At 43.1% G+C, this 16,865-nt stretch overlaps 1 protein-coding gene across 1 annotated transcript in view; it reads right to left on the bottom strand.

Annotated features, from left to right (window-relative positions):
* Positions 1-7,238, bottom strand: part of LOC144933158 (uncharacterized) — a 39,019-nt gene extending 31,781 nt beyond the window's left edge. The window contains exon 1 of the mRNA XM_078857757.1: positions 6,679-7,238. The gene's annotated coding sequence lies outside the window, so the exon portion shown is untranslated. The remainder of the gene's footprint in view (positions 1-6,678) is intronic.
* Positions 7,239-16,865: the final 9,627 nt, after the last annotated feature.

Raw genomic sequence — 16,865 nt, 5'->3', positions numbered from 1 at the left:
ATGTAGAACTTATCTATGTGAACATTATAAATCCTGACCCCCATGTCCATCCACCTGGGATTATAAATCCTGTAAGAACCGATTTTATTGAGAGGTTGAACTCAGCTGAATTGAGTATGAAGAAGTGAAACTTGTGTAGCTTCCAATGAAAAAGTGATAGGAATTTCACTTTACTGTTATTGCTGTCAGTGCCCTCATGTCTTTATACGAGCACCCTTCCTTTAAACTTTACATTGCCACAAATGCTTTCCACGCTATTTGTGAAAAACTATGCCGAGTTTTTAATGTTCACCGTACAAAACTGTGCTCTGAAAACACGACACGGGCTGATGCCTATATTATATAAATCAGACAGCAGTTCTTCTGAAGCCTTGGTTTAAACTCTGAGGCTGGGTCTCTCTGTCAAGAGATAATGCCCTCGTTAGGGCACTAAGCCAACACCTCTGAGGCCTTGGGTTCAAGCCCCATGGCTGGGTGTTTCACTCCCTCTTCACGTCGCTATTGCCGTTGCCAGGGCACTGAGACAACACAGCTTCTGGGTTGAAGCCCTAAGGCTAGCTTCCTCTCTTTAAGGCAGCTGGTGCCTGCATCTAGGCACGGAGCCAGAATATTGGAGGCCCTAGGTTCAAACTCTGGGGCGGGTGTCTCTCTGGGAGTCATTGTTCATGTCAAGGCACTGAGCCAACATGGCTGAAATGCTGAGTTTGAAGGAGGAGTTGACCTAGAGGGCTTAAAAAAAAACCTTTTCCATGTGCAACGAGTTTACCAGTCTCAGCCTTGGTCACTGTTGACTGGATAGCCTTTCCCCACCCCATAATAAACTAGTAATTTCATTTAATTCAGCTCTGTTCGGCTCCGAGCATGGGGTTGCACAGCAGCAATGAGCCTGCCAGCACTGTGGAAGCAAACCAATGTTTAACGGTGTTCCTTTAGGCAGCGGTTGATATGAAACCCAGTGCGTTGGCTGGTGGGCACCTAGGGAGCGCCATGACCCAGCCATTTGTTGGCGCTTGCCAACAGCGATATAGCAAATAGGTTTCCAACCAATGCGTGCACAGTTTCAAGTGTTCTCGTGTGTGGATTTTTCTCCAGGCACCCAATTTCTTCCCACATCACAAAAATACTTAAGATCATTGAAATGACATTCAATGCAATGCCATTTAAATATATCTTTTTAAATGAATATGCCTAATAATAATAATGCTGTCATTTGTTTACTCAGGAAATGTTCAGTCTTCAGACTTTTTAAAGGGATTCTGCTTTGGATGTTTAGGAGATTTCATTTTTGGTATCATTCTGGAAATAAACAACAATATTCGTGGAAGAAACACACAACATATGAGGATATATAATACTCAAACCCTCTAAGCATGGCTCACTACAAACAACAAGCACATCACTGCCCTGCAGTCGAGCATCAAATACACCGCTATCATTATAATCGTTCTCATCCCAAACCAATCTAGAAGTTTATGGATTACAGACATGTAACTACTTGTTTTTAAATCAAGGATCGGACTTATTGATTGGTCCATCTCACATCTTTTAAAGCAATTTATCCTGTCACGGTCATTGCTCCATCACAACTGAAACATAAGCAAGCCAATGGAATTTCATTAAAGAGACAGTGCAGTTCACTTATCAAATATGAACAGACCATCACAAACTCACCGACAGATACAATCCAATGCCATTATAGAAGATCTTGATTGCTGACATTTGCCACAAAAACAATTAAGTCAAGGCTTTTCATAGACAAATCAAATATAATTTTTTGTTGGTCCTCAATAATTGAATCTAAGGTTGATTTGTTTCTTGTCATCGGGCAGGCTGGGCCTAAATTTGTAATCAGCTGTAAGCCTCATGCTAAATATTAGTGAACGAAGAACATCATTGAATCAAGTGCAATAGAGTTAAAGCCAAACAGCTACTCGAAATTTATGTAGATAATTACATAATAGTATCCACATGCTAAAATATGATATGTTTGGGTATCACTAATTTACACTGGTGGTGAAAATGCAGTGGTGCAAATTCCATATTTCTATGGCAGGGGCTAATATCTAAACATTTTTACTTATTTGCAAAGCCACTGAACAAATGTGCCACTCCTGGTCTCTGATGCATAGCTGGATTTTATGTGCTCGCTTCACAATTCACGTAATTTACGATTCATGTGTGCAAAGCTAATATTTTTCCAATTTATGCATTGAGCTATGAAATAGGCGGCACTCAACGGCATGCTCTCAAGAATGTTAATGTCACAGAGGGTCACCATTAACGTCCACTTTACAGCGGGACGGTGTACTATAGAAATTACAGTAATCTCCCCCAGCACAAATTAATAGGCAGTTGAGCAGGAATCCCACTGTCGAATCCAAACCCAGCAGTGATCAAAACAGCGACGAACTGTTATAAAAAAATTGTGAACAGAGTATACAATCAAACAATTATGGATTATTTTTAATTTGACATAACAGCAGTGCACGACAACCAAGACAATTTAATGTAGGCATTGATTTGATAATAGCATTGCTAGAGAAAGAGGTGTGAATCCAACCCACAAATGCCATCGACTTGCCATGGTAGTAGAAAACACCAGTCTGTATAGGTGTGCCTTGCATACATATATAACACGCACACTGTAAAGGGCATATTGTTTTACGGGTATCACTTAACCATGCAGTTATGTCCAAGCTATGTGGAAGAAATGGGAGGAGTGGTGGAGTGATGGTGGCTTCCTGCACTGTGCTATGACCCTGGCGACCTGATTTCGATTCCCGGCCACCACAGCTAACGTCATTGACGTGCAATATCTGAACCAATGGTGGGCGACATCCCCCCCACCCTTCACCAAGCTGCAATGAACAGCATTACGATTTATGTCAAACAACCCCCATGACCTACATGGCATCGAGGGCCTTCATCCAACAGTTGATTGACAAAGGACTGTAAATAATTGTTAATGAAGGTATATACAACACATTCCTGTGGAGGGAGCTGGTAGGAACGTTGGGTTGCTCGGTCAATGGCCAGGGTCAACGGCGGCGTGGTGTATTCCGCAAATATGGCGGACTGTGAGGGCGGACACAAGCCGGCGTGAGTAGGTTAAACGTTGAGTTTTATAAGGGCACCACGGGGTGACCAGCCCCACCCAGCCCCACCCCTCCCACCCCCCACCCAGCCCCACCCCTCCCACCCAGCCCCACCCTCCCCTCCCCACCCAGCCCCTCCCAACCCAGCCCCTCCCCACGCTCTCCTCTCCACCAAGCCCCACCCCTCCCATTTTTGGATGCACGACGGACGGACACAATAATCCCCTGTGGGCTGGTGTAACCAGGAGGTTCCTACCAGTATATACGGAGACCACCCCAGTTAAGCATGATATACTGTTAGGGCCAGATATGTTAGCGAGCACCTAATACAACTGTCACAGCACCTAAAGGGTAGGTGGCACCAGCATCATGGCTGCTAGCTGCCTTTGTCTCCCCATTGCTGATGTGAACACAATGCACCGGGCATTCATTTTAGGCTAATTTGATCTAGCGGAGGTCTAGGCCAGCTTCAGGTTCCCTAAGCCAGCTGGTTGTTGAGCATCACAGTGAGGAATTGAACTTGGTTGACTGGAATTGTAAGTTTGTGCACAAACTATTGCACCACTGTGTATATGTAAACACATATTCTTATAACAATACATGCTACAGTATATACACTGAGGGTTAGTGAAGAGGATGAACAATATATAAATACTGTACAAATACCAAAATATCGCTTTTTTGGAGATTTTGTGTAAAGTGTTGTTAGCGGGCACCTATGAAAGCTGGTGTGCCTCGTATTAAGTCCGGCTGCTTTTGTCTCCTCAGCGGTGATGTTTATACACCGCAACGGGGTACTCAACTAAAGCTGAGTTGGTCGAGGGGAGGGCCCAGAACAGGTTCAGATATTCACCACCGATTGTGGTAATTACTACACTACCACTCCCCTTATTTATGTTTGTGTGTTTATATATATAAAACCACAGAGACATGCAATTATGGCCAATGTGAATAATAATATGAAGGAGAGAGGAGGGGGGGTGTTAATATTAGAGCCTTCGAAATATAGCACTATGGAAACAAAGAGAAGATCATTCCACCCCACAGGAAGACGATAGAATACACGGTACTGTACTATACATGCACAAATGGCAGTCATTGAATATGTATTTGCTTTGGCACTGCACTGAACCGACATTGTTAGTCTTGGTAGTTTCAGGTGGCAGTGGTGTTGATGATGGTACTTGTGGTGGTGTGGGTGGCCGAGTAGCTATTCAGTTGGGGAGGTAATATTGTTGGTGACTGTGGTAGTATAGGGGTGATGCAGTGCTATTGTTGGTGGCTGTAATGGTGACATTAGTAGCAATGTTGGTGGTAGTAGCAGTGTTAATGGAGGTGGTTGTATGAGTGGTATGTGTGGTAAAGCTGTACATTGTGAGTGACACGCTCGGAGAAAGGGTGATGGTGGAGGGATAAGAACGCAGAAGGTGATGTTGTTGGAACGTAACTAATTAAAGACGGAGATGAAAGGGAAGGTTTTAAGCCTGGACTTCAATGAGGGATGGAGTCAGGTGAAAAGGTTTATGTTGTTTTTGGTAGTGAGTAGCCATAAGTAGTGGTGATTGTATCAATGCTGCTTGTGGTAGGGTATACAAATCATCACCCCTCAAACATTACCTCCGCTACCCCCTCTACCATCATCAACACTATCACAAGCACAATTTTATTTTACCACCACCGTTATCTCCTCCATCAGCACTGCCATAATAACTAATATCACCACCCTAATCATCACCATGTTCCTCCTCATCGTTATCAGCACCACCCCACCATGACCTTCTTCATCATCAACTCCATCACCATTTGCATCCAATCCCATCATCACCGAAAACTCCATCACTGCCTTCTCCAACATTACCCTCTCATTAACTCTCTCACCACTAAATCCATAATCATGATTTCCTTCAATGCCATTATCACCATCTCTCACATTATGACCATCGCCAAAATACCTCAATCAATACTTCCTCAATTATCACCGCCTAGTTACCACCTGGGGCCCGACCCTGACGCTTGTATATTTGGAGTTTGCACGTTCTCCCCGTGGTCGCGTGGATGTTTCTCCGGGTCCACCGGTTTTTCCCTCCATATTTAGAAACATGCGTTTGGAGTATTTGGCTGCTATAAATTGCCACATGATAAGCCACTTCGTTGAGCGATCATTTGTGGTCAGGTCGCTTCTAAATAAGAGCTATATAGCTTAGTGGGCCTTAAAAGGTAAAATGTGTTTAGTTTTAGTTTGCCATGCAAACCATCTCCCTCTCACCAACACAACTATCTCTTCAACCATTACCACCGTCGTCGTCATCATCATCATCACGATGATCATCGATAGCGACCTCCAACCCCATGCCATAAACCACCAAGCTCATCACAACCCTCATCGCATTACCACCATCACATTATCATCACCTCGTCTATCATCACCAGAAACATCACCATTATAATCACCTCCATATTAATTATCACTAACCCCATCATCATCCCCATCATTACCAAAAGTGCTCCCCCACCACCACCAATATGAGAAATCACATTCCTCACCATCATCACTATCATCGTCACCAACTCCATATCTCCCATTATTATCCCATCATCATCAACACTATCACCTCTCCATCATCACCATCACCACAAATAGCTCTCCATTACCCCTCCACCACATTCACCATTACCCTGACAACTTAATATATGAACATCACTTCTATTATCACCTCCCCATTTGCCCCATCATCATCCCATCACCAAAAAGTTCCATCATCCTCACCCATCATTACTCTCACATTCAACATACAACTCCCACCACTACCACCAGCCCCATCACCACCATCAACCCCATCAGCTTTATCGCTCCCACACGATCCCTCCCACGATCACACCACTAATTGTCACCATCACATTAGTATAACTTTCATGATCAGCATAACATCACCCATCGTCACCGATCCCATCACCTCCATCATCACCACCCTCATTTAGCACCACAATCATTATCATCACTCCCAATTTCACCATCAACCCCACCATCCGGTCATCCCAATCAACCACAATTGTCACCATAATCAACATCATCACCTCCCGCATTAGTATCGCTCCAAATACCGCTTTCACCCGCAATCATCTCCATCACTTCCCAGGCACCACCACCGTTATCATCACCATCACTCCCCCAATGATTCACAACCCAAATCATCACCTCTCTGCCTCCCATCACCCCCAAACCATCACCTTTATCATCACCTCTACCAACATAACCATAACCTCTCTCCCACCACCACCGTCACTCCCACCATCCTCCACCACCATCATCATCCACCACCACCACCGGCACTCCCACCATCATCCACCACCACCATCACCACCACCATCACCATCCACCACCACCGTCACTCCCACCACTATCATCCACCATCCACCACTTCTCCCCCCATCATCCACCACCACCATCCTCCCCCCATCATCCACCACTACCATCATCCACCACCGTCACTCCCACCACCATCATCCACCACCATCCACCACCATCACTCCTCCCCCCATCATCCACCACCACCTCCCCCACGGTCCCCGATCTCCGCCTCACCGCTCCCTCCAGGCGAAGCTTCTCCGCCGAGGGCGCTCCCAGCCGCGATGCTCCCCTCCTCGCTCCCGCCTCCATGCGGGCTCCGCACTCCTTGTCAGAGCCGCCTCCTCCTCCCACCACCCCTCCCCGTTCAAGCCACAACCACGAAACAACAACAATAATAACAATCAACAGCTCCACAATAGCCGTGCAAATCCAGAGCTCGACTGCCTAGGCCCGTCGGCTCCGTCTCCTTGTTTGGAAGAAGCCACGGCCGCTAGTTCTTTGGGCGCATCTTTAACATCTTCATCGAGGCTATTTGCACAATCGGCTCTCTTATCGTTTGGCGTTGTCGCTCAATGTTGTTGCTGTTGTTGTTGTTGGTTGTTGTTGTTGCCGTGCGTTGCGACCTCGCAAATCGCGCGCGGTTCGGTGGAGACGCAGAAGCCCGGGACGGCGGCTTTGGAATTCGTAGCGCGGATACGCGCCTTTGTCAGGATGCCTTTGGAATTACTACCACGGATGCGCATAGGGGTGACGTCACCGGTAGAATCCGCACACAACATAGGTCTTGCACCCCACCCCCCCACCTTTAGAATTCGTAACACGTATTAGCATGCGATGACGCACCGACTGAATTGATAGACCTCTTAAGCGGCTTTGTGATGGGGCTCGCTAGAATGTATAGAGCGGATAAGTAGCTCCGTGACCGGCTCGGATAAAATTTGTAGATCGCATAAGCAGCTTTTGTCACGGAGCTCCATTCGAATTGGTACACAGCATAAGCAGAGTTGTGACGTCAACGATGGAATCCGCAGACTGCATAGACGGCTGGCACGATGGAGATCGATAGAACGCGCCATTGTACACGGCTCTCATGAAAACCCCGCACAAAATTATGAACCCGGCTTTGTGGGAGAGGCTGCTGATACAAATTACAAATTCGTAGACCGCATTTGGGGCGCTTGTGAAGGAGCCGGTTGAAACATGACACGATACGGCGCTTTTGTGAAATGCATGTGTAATTCATAGACCGCATAAGTATCCGTATGACCGAGACGTTGGATTTCGTAGACTGTATAGGAGCGCGCGTTGGAGAGACGGGGCAGATGCAATTCTAGATTTGAAGCTTTCGTGATTGCAAGGATTCACTCTTAGGTTTTTTCGGTAAAGTCACGTAGGTGAAAATAAATAATAAAAATAATAGAAATAATATAATAAATCACGACGTGTTGCCTCCGAAACGTCGTGATTTATTATTTACTTTCTATTATTATTTCTATAATTTTTATTTTTACCTACGTGACTTTACCGACAAAACCTAAGAATACAGATACAATTCATTGATCGTATTGGCGTGAACCATTGTGAACCGGCTCCTATAACTCATAGACTTAATAAGCACCTTGGAGACAATGCGATCAGAATTCGTAGACCATGTGAGCACCTTCAGCGATGATATCCTTGCAATCCACAAGGGATAAGGTTTCTCAAAAATAATTTTAATGTCCTTCTTGTCAACTTCGGAGTGGCAGACGAGGCATGGGAGAACTTTACATGGCAGGGAGATGGCTTGGGCAAGGTTTTTATTTATTTATCCAGCAGTGGATTGGTTATGGCTGAAAATCCAAGATAAGATGATGGAAAGCCTGAGATCTCACAATGTTTTTCAAGAGCCCTTCTTGAATGTTTATATATACAGGATATATTTTTCATTTTAAATGAAACAATCCCTATACATATACTCAAACTCCATTATATACCTAGTCTGGCGACAACCTACTTGCTGTACCGCATATTACAGCGACGTCAAAGGATGTCCATATTGGTTAAGCGATACAATGTTGCACAAATCTACGTGAACACTGCCAAGTCCTGTTAGCGAGCCCCTATGAAGGCCGGCAGGGCACACGGTGGTGACCACCACCACCACACCCGGCCACCTTTGTCTCCCAACAGCTGATACACACCGCAAGAGGTGCTCATTTAAGGCCAAGTCTACCTAGGGGAGTGCCCAGGACCGGTTTAAATACCCCCGTAATAAAGTTTTTTTTGGGGTTATATCGCGTAAATATAAATGCGTGTAAATGTTACGCGATTTAACCCCCCCCCAACACAAACATTTTAAACCCCCGCAAGTGATTTATTGTTTCTGGGGCGGTAATCGAACTCGGGTTCACCGGGTTCGTAAGCTCTGCGCAGAAGCGGTCGCCACGCAGACGGAGGATTAAATTGCTTTTATAGCTTTATTTTGATGATTTCGAAAACGTTTTTGGTTTAGCCATATTTGTTTGTTGTAGTACAGAGTTAGACTGGTAACTTTCATCGAAATTGTCTTCTGGTTGTTATTGTTTGACTTGCATCCCTCCACTGGGATTTTTGGCACACAGCATTGATATTCGGTGCTTTTTCTGGAAGACTTTGCTGTTTTTTCCTGGATTTTTCTGTTTGCGCGTAGTCACTTAAAGATGTTTTCTTGTTTATGTTTTTGTTTGTTGCGGTTGCACCCGATTCAAGAGCCGTATGGCTCACAGGGCTATACCTAATAAATAAACCTGAAAGGAGGCGGGGGGGGGGGGGCGCTGGCGGCGCAGTGATGGCGCAAAGGTTCGCCTCCACTAAGCTCTGAACCCTGCGATCTGGGTTCTGTTCCCGGCCTGTTGGAGACTGAAAGGGGGAGGGAGGGGAGGGAGGGAGGGAGGGGAAGGTAGGGGAGGGAGGGAGGAGGGGGGAGGGAGAGTGGGGAGGGAGGGGAGGGAAGGGAGGGAGAGGGGGAGGGAGTGAGTGAGGGAGGGGGGAGGGAGGGGAGGGATGGAGGGGATGGGAGAGAGGGGAGTGGAAGGAGGGGTGGGGAGGGAGGGGGGGCGGAAAACCAAATACGCAGTAATCACAATAATACATTTGACCCCCCACGAAGCCGAGGAATAAACACAACCGCGCAATTGTTGTAAATGCGTGCGCAAATTTTATGTAACTCCACTTCGAATTATGGGATGTTTATTTTTAAAATAATTTACAAAATGTATGCGATTGGGATGTTTTATAATACTTGGTGGTGGTGGTGGCGGTGTCAACTCCACTTCGAATGAATTAACACCACGACCACCAATGAGGGTGAAATCCCACCTGCATTCTAATGTACTCATCTCCGGTGATGTTTAGTGTTCATTTCTTAACACGAGAACGTACTCTTCTTGAATTAGTATGCTATTGCTATAGACGGATTACACGTGTACATGAACAACCCTTGCAAGCCACATGGTCCATTGCAAGTAATTCTCAAGGTTAATTGTTTCAATATAAAACTCATGGAAAAAAAATTGACACCTACTGCTGGATGGGAACCTAAATTATGCCGTGCATGTTTGCGGTAGGGGAGGGTGGAATTTGACCATACTTCACCATGATGAGTTGCAAAAGGGAGGGAATCAGAGGACGTTGGCATATAAAGTGATTTACGTATTTGTACCTGCTGCTGCTACTGCAGCTAACACCATCCGCCTCCTGGCTTTCCCAATAATATGTATACGGTATTTCTTTTGAGAGTTTTCGTGACCCCTCTCCACATCTCACTGTTAATGTTACGGACACATGGTCATAACTAATGTATTAAAGCTTTCCACTGACGTTGGAAAGTTTTTAAAAATACATGTCATTCCATTTACTTTATTCAAATAGCTGTCAATCACACCCTTAAAAACCTAGGCTCCTCCATCACCAACCTTTAGTAGCACCTACGGCAGCCTAATTAAATCCACACACTGTTAAGTTCGATTCTCAGTTAAGGTATAAGACTAAAGGTGCAACCCTGCAATTGCTTGCTGTCAGAACGACCTCCAATAGAGGGCGCTCTAAAGGAGATCTGTTCTATTCTTCCACGCTAACCAGACATGTTGGAAGAGGTCGGTGTATCCACACTTTTACCCACCGCACGAAACCCTTTCAATCAACGAAGTGCAGAAACCCCATTATACTGCTTGGTGGACAGAGGAGGGAATGCGAATAAACTTGTCCCAATGTGTACTCTTTGGTTATTTCGGTAAAGTCACGAAAGAACCAAAAAGTATGGATTCCTGCAGTCACGAAAGCTTCAAATCAAGATTATCCCAATGTGCTTCACTACTCGGTAGTGAGGTTGACTGCTTGTGGCTGTCTTGCAATTGAATGCAATCCGATCACAGACCCCAATTTATTTAGGCCTTATATATCGAAGCAGCAGTAACCTTTCAGAAATATCTGGGCTGAGTGTGAAAGTGAAAATATCTTTCCATGCAAAAGATAATGGAGCAATGTTCATGTCTGTTGGCAGCCCTGAACCAGTGCATAGTCGACATTCCCAGAGTAGAGTCCAGTCTCTATGCTCACCGTTGCAGATATGATTACGAAAAACTGTAGAGCGTTGAAGCAAATAATTTGCATTGTTTTAAGCGCATGCTTCAAGCACCGTATCTGTACTTTGGTGACATGGCCAAATAGCAACGTTTTGCTGTTTGTTGCAGAGATTTGTGTGGTTAAAGGCCCCAATCACCTTGGTTAATACTGAGGGTGTATTAACATAAATAGGCACTGTCTGCATCACAGTGGACATTGATGATCCTGTGACATTATTCGAAAAGCAGCAGGCCATGTGTGCTGGAGTCATTGTTCAAATTTACCAATAAAAAATATACTCGCAAACAAGTGCATTGAAAAAAAGCAACAGCAAAATTGCCCCAGACTGACAGACTAATGCCCACTTACAGGCTTGTGCTGCATCCCCTTGTATCTTACAAGGACAACTGTCATCAGAGATTCTCCTAGGCATAAAAAGGAATACACGACAACTCTGCATTAAATGGTTGAGATGAGATGCAATGCGCTTTCCAATGCAAGGTATTTAAACGCGAACGAAATGCAAATTCTTATATTTAATAATATGCTTAAAGATGTATATCAGTTTGTTAAAGGAGGCGTGTTGGCTTGTTCAGGAGATGCTCGTTGGCTATTAACCTGTGTTTTTCAAAAAAAATGCAATTGCTGTCCATCAAATATTGGCTGCTTAGTTAATGATACCTTCCATTTTTATATTTATTTGCATTATTTTTGGACATTGCACCATTAGTGGACCATTATAAAAAGCTTTTTGCCAGATAAATATTATAGTAACTTTTCATTTGTGAGTGACTGACTTTATGCCCAGCAATTTAAATATAAAATGACACGAATGTGTCATCCCTCGAAAGCCCACGACACAGCTGCGATTCTAGAAATGGTTCGAGTGCAACAGAGACATCTTTGTGCGTGACACCGAGAATTACAACGGCGAGCATGAGCCTCGACAGACGCGCAACTCACTGTCCGACGTCTCCGGGTTGCACCCTGGTAAACCAATCGAGCACGCGAAACATGAATCCAGGTAGTCCCCGACTTACGATGGAGATGCGTTACGACGACCCCATCGTAAGTCGAAAATATCGTAAGTCGAAGATGGCCTCGTCTACCCAGGAGTCTTAAAGAATGGTGATAATTTAGCAAAACAGAGCAATTTACTGCATACACTATATACTGTATGTATTTATTAATTACAATACTGTATTGCACAGTACATTTTAAAGCAAAAAACAAGGTAAATTCTTAGCCTACCTATATGAACTGCAATTTCATAGAAAGTTTTTTCGGGAAACAATCCTATCTGCTAAAAAAAGGTTTAACATGCATTGAACGTATCGTATCGCGGTAACCCTAAAATGAAATCGCTAAAGCTACGTATCATTCATGCATTGAATGTATCGTAACGTATCATATTGTACTGTACTCACCAAGATTCTGAAACACAAAAAACACAGAAAAAAATACACAAGCTAACACCGTGACCACTTAACTTCGTCGACCGCTGGTGAGAGTGAGAGGCATCACCACACAAGGTGTGAGATGCGTACAGAACATCCCGGCGCGAAATGTAAAATATTTTACAATATTTTCATATAATCTCACTAGGATTTATGCACACAGCGTTGGTGTACGGTGCTTTTTGTGCAATATTTTGCTGTCTTTTCTTGGATTTTCTGTTTGCACTTAGTCACATGGTCACTTTAAGATGTTTTCTTGTTCATGTTTTTGTTTGTTGCGGTTGCACCCGATTCAAGAGCCGAATGGCTCACAGGGCTATACCTAATACATGAACTTGAACTTGATATCGCCATCGTAAGATGGAAATATCGTAAGTCGGACCATCGTAAGTCGGGGACTACCTGTATTGCCTTTTGCTTTGGCAAGAGATATTTGTGCAGTCCGGCTGAGTATCGTGCATTGTCAACATCAACAACAAGGAATCTGAGCAAACTGTTTGCACTGAAAATATCATCTCAATATCTCACCAAACCTGACGAGCTCGAAACTAAAGCTATCAAAAGTTAAATAAATCACCATACTGAAAGATACTTGCGATGAAGCTAAACAGAACCACTTTTAAGTGAACTCTTAACCTTTGCCTCCTCCGTGTGGACGTTGCATTCTTTGCATTGTTGGGTCAGATTTTGTAAATGTTTGCATTGTAAGAAAAGTGTTATTGTGATTTCCTTCATAGAATAAATAGTTGAAAGACATACTCTCGAGTTAGGTTTTGGTGCCCGTATATAATGCAACTCAATTCCGATTATGAGGTGTGTCGATAAAATCCCTAAAAAAACGAATAATAGATTCATTAACAAGACCTCCCTACAAAACAGTATACAGAGGCACAAAGATACAAAGTGATACAGAGCGTATGAGATGCAAGGAGTGACAGATATGGAAACAAATAAAGTGTATTTCCCTCTCCTAAGACGTTTATTTGTGAGTGTCACTATCTCCTCTTAAGCTTCGGTGACTTGTGTGTTGTCAGTGTTTGGGTCCGTGTCACTGTGAGTGAGGTCTCCAGTCTTACAGAAGGGTATTGAAACTTACTGACCTGCTCTTTGGTTCTTTCGGTAAAGTCACATATAAAGAGAAAATAATAAAGAAATATATTTAAAAATAAATGTTTATTTACTTACTTTATTATTTTCTCTTTATACGTGACTTTACCGAAAGAACTAAAGAGTAATTCCTGCAGTCACGAAAGCTCCAAATTAAGTTTTTACTGACCTGCCCCTACTGGACCTACTGTGAAAATAGCTTTATAGCCCATCGGATTTCTCCAGTATAAAGATTCTGATTGTGATCTGTAAGCAGGGCATGGATCTGTACGTAGGATGGAACCCAGAGCTGGAGATGGCAGGTGGTGGGTTTCAGTCATTTGTTTGAAGGTGTTTTTCTACGTGCTTATTTTCGGCATGATTAAATATATTATTTGAAGATAGAATAAGCATTTGATTGGCATATACCTGGAGGCGAATTATTTAAACAGCAGGGGGCGTGTTAAATACATTTCGAACATGAAATTAGGTTTTATAAAGCGCCTTTCAAATTGGTACGAGAATCTCAAAGCGATGTACATCAAAGGTCAAAAAATATATGACATAAAAATAAAACACTGACACACCAGTAAAACCCAATCAAAATCAAATAAAACGAAAGATAAAAACTAAATAGAAACATATGCAATTATCGGTGGAATCCACGCGAGCTACTGCAGTATACAAACTAGTTAAAATGTCACGATCTCCATCAAATCAGTCCGGAAGAAAATCCATTGCATAAAATAAAGGTGTTTAGGCTTGACTTAAAATAACCACGAGAGTCGGATTTCCTGATGTGGATGGGAATAGCTTTGTGCATAAAAACAAAAGGCAGGTCGCTGGGGTGACATGGGGTGCAAGACCATTTAGAACATTGTAGGTTAGTAGCAGCATTTACATTTTTTCTGAATTCCACCGGGAGCCAGTGCAAGGATGATAAAACATTAGCAATGTGCTCGAAAATCGTGGATCTTGTTAAAACCCGGGTATCTGAGTTTCGTACATACTGCAGATTAAAAAAATACATTTATTGGGCACTCCAGTAAGGCACAGGTTTGCAGAAGTCAATTCTAGCAAAAACAAAGGCATGAATTCGATTCTCAGCATCGGCTTTTGTTGTGAAGGTAAAAGGACATCTTATATGCTGTCCATGTTCCTTTCGAGTAGTATTTAAAAATATATATATCATAGCTTATGAGCGAGTTAAAAATAACTGTTAATTAAAGGGGAAGTATTTTCACGTAAATTTATATTTAAATGTGGGCAAATATCATCAGGATTGTCTGTGTTTAAAGGTGTTAATTACTGTTTTTTTTCATATCAATTATGACGTGTGAATCAATTCACTTAACAGCTAACATAAGTAGCAAGTGATATCTGAACTGGACCTGGGCTCCACCATGCATCACACAGTATGGTGAAGTATGGTCAAACAACCCTCATGATCAGCACAGTATGAGACCCTCATTCAGCAGTGGCACGACAAAGGGTTATGCACAATTATCTATAAGCTATTCTAATAATATTCCTTGAGTCTTTCGGTAAAGTCACATAGATAGGTTCAAATAAAATAACGACGTTTTCGATCACAACACAAGCGATCGCTTGTCGTAGTTTTTTGTTATTTTATTTTAACCTATCTACGTGAATTTACCGAAAGACCCAAAGAATATGAGTTCCTGCAGTCATGAAAGCTTTAAGTCAAGATCTATTCTAATAATTTAAAAAAAAACGCACTTTTTTACCAATCTACCACTCGATCATATTTTTTTCAACAAAGACGCTGCATCGTAATTCACTTCCACAATGTAGGAATGTCTATTTTTTCAAAGCAAGACAGGCGATCGAAACACCGCTGTCTTCGCGAATCTCCGTCGCCTGTTTGTCACCACAGCAAAAGAATAGAACTGCATGCAGCTGTCTGGAACACTGTACTGTATAGGGTTGCCACGGTATAATTTTACACCATACGATATCAACTTGATCAGTTTCTCGGAAATTTACACCGTAGGAGGGCAGCTATGTAATGTTCACGACGCGAGTCAAACCTCGAATTCACCAAATTCCGTTTAAGACCACGTTTAATGTGCGGGGTTTATATTGCGTGCAGTCATTGGTGACCAGACTGAGAGTATGCTTGAATTTTATATGAAACTCCTTGGTTCTTTCGGTAAAGTCACGTAGGTATATAAAAAAAAATCACGACGTTTCGGGCGCAACACAAGCGTCCGTCATATTGCGCCCGAAACATCGTGATTACAATTTTTTTTAACCTTTGTGACTTTACCGAAATAACCAGAGTATGGATCCCTGCAGTCACGAAAACTTCAAAACTACTTGAATTTTGTTTCAAAGGCAATATAAGCGTCACTCAGTTTTGTTTCTATGTGTAAATACAAATATATTGCAGTCCATCAACTACTGTATTGGCTCTCCAGACCAACAATATCAACATCACGCGTTTAAGCAATCAAAATCTCGACCAGTTTCAATCTTCTGGGTCTCGTCAGCAGTCAGGCTTGTCAAACAAATGTTGTCGGATTATCACATACACTGCATATAAACCATGGGAACCCGTTCAACGCTATGAGCAACGAGTTTTTAGTGCTGTCCTTGCCTCTAGCATTTGGCAGTTCACTCGCATTGGTTGAAGCAAGCCTGGCCATTCTTATTCTTTGGTTCTTTCGGTAAAGTCACGTAGGTATAAAATAAAATAATTTAAATCACGACGTTTCAGGCGCAACACAAGCATCCGTCATTATATCTACGTTACTTTACCGAAAGAACCAGATTATGGATCCCTGCAGTCAGGAAAACTTCAAATCTAGCCTGGCCATTCTTATGAGGCATCGTAAGTCAAAACCGGTCCAGGGTTTGCTTGTACGATATTGAACTCAGTTTGATTTATTTCATTGATTTGGTATAGCCCTGTGAGCCATTCGGGTCTTGAATCGGGTGCAACCGCAACAAACAAAAACATGACCAAGAAACATCTTAAAGTGACTATGCGCAAACATAAAAATCCAGGAAAAAACTGCAAAGTCTTCCAGAAAAAAAGCCACCGCACACCAACGCTGAGTGCAAAAAATCCCAGTGGGATGCAAGAACTAAGGCTGATCGAATGATTCCTTCCCAGGTCTTGTGATTGACGGGAAGTGTAAATTATTTTGTGCGTGTTGTTTTACAGAAAATTACTTCATTAAGGGGCAGTTATTTATCAAGGGGACATTGCCCAATATGTCGCCTCTTATATACATTTCTATTTTTAAGGCAATGCTATTGACGAATGTG

This window comes from Lampetra fluviatilis, chromosome 6 (assembly GCF_964198595.1).
Source record: "Lampetra fluviatilis chromosome 6, kcLamFluv1.1, whole genome shotgun sequence".
NCBI lineage: Eukaryota > Metazoa > Chordata > Hyperoartia > Petromyzontiformes > Petromyzontidae > Lampetra > Lampetra fluviatilis.
Note: the sequence above shows the minus strand (reverse complement) of the source record. Positions and strands in the feature narration are given on the sequence as shown.